A 1,403-nucleotide genomic window follows, 5' to 3' on the forward strand; every position below is an offset into this window, starting at 1 on the left:
CCTTACAGAACTAGGTTTTTATTTTGTTAATTTCTGTCGTTTTTCTATCTTCAATTTCATTGATTTCTGCTTTTTATTATTTCCTGCCTTCCACTTGTTTTGTGTTTATTTGATCTTCTTCTACGGTTTTTTTTTAAGAGAGAGAGAGAGAGAGAGAATTTTTTAATATTTATTTTTCAGTTTTCGGTGGACACAACATCTTTATTTTATTTTATGTGGTGCTGAGGATCAAACCCAGCGCCCCGCGAATGCCAGGCAAGCATGTTACCGCTTGAGCCACATCTCCAGCCCTTCTATGGCTTCTTTAGGCAAGAACTGAGAGTAATAGTTGGAAGTTCTTATCTTGTGTAAACATCAAATGCTGTAAATTTATTTCTCAACATTGTTGTGTCCCACATATTTTGATATGTGGCATTGTCAATTTTTTTTCAGTTCAATATATCAATTAACCTCCTTTAAAGACTTCCACTTTGACCCATGTCTTATTTAGAAGTATAATGTTTAGTTCCCAAATTTTTGACATTTTTTGTTATCTTTGTGTTATTGATGTGCAGTTTGATTCCATCATGGTCATAAAACTCTATACCATTAAATTCCTTTCACAATTATTGAGAGACTTTTCTATTCTACCCTTGCTCTTTTTCAAAACAACTCATATGTATCTCATATATCATAGAGTTTACCCATATGAAGTATATAAATCAGTATATTTAGCTTAGTATATTTCTTTAGAATATCTATCTAGAAGTGGAATTGCTAGATTATGTAGAAATTCTATGTTGTTTAACATTTTGAGAAACTGCCAGACTATTTTCCAAAGTAGTCCCACAATTTTATGTTCCCACAAGCAATTTTCAAGGGTCCCAATTTCTCCACCAATCCTCACCAATGCTCCTTATTTTGTTTTTTTAGATAATAGCCATTGTAATGGGTGTGAAGTTGTATCTCATCATGGTTTTAATATGCATTTCCCTTGTGGATAGTGATTTTGAGCTTCTTTTCAGGTGTTTATTGATCATTTGTATATTTCCAAAGAGAACTTTTTATTCAGATTGTCTGATCATTTTAAAATTTGGGTTTTTAAAATTAAATAATGAATTTTTCATATATTCTAGATACAAATTCCTCAACATAATATATGATTGCAAATATTTTCTCCTGTTCTATGGATTGTCTTTTTACTTTCATTATATATACACTTTTAAGCACAAAACTTTTTAATTTTGATGAAAACCAGTTGGTGTCATATCCAAGAAAGCATTACCCAACCCAAGAACACAAAGATAGACTCTTCATCTTTTAAAAAATATTTTGTATAACTTTATTTTATTTATTCTTTATGGGGTGCTGAGGATCGAACCCAGTGCGCCTCACCCATGCTAGGCAAGCGCCAAAGCCCCAGC

The sequence above is a fragment of the Marmota flaviventris genome, chromosome 1 (genome assembly GCF_047511675.1).
Source record: "Marmota flaviventris isolate mMarFla1 chromosome 1, mMarFla1.hap1, whole genome shotgun sequence".
Lineage (NCBI taxonomy): Eukaryota > Metazoa > Chordata > Mammalia > Rodentia > Sciuridae > Marmota > Marmota flaviventris.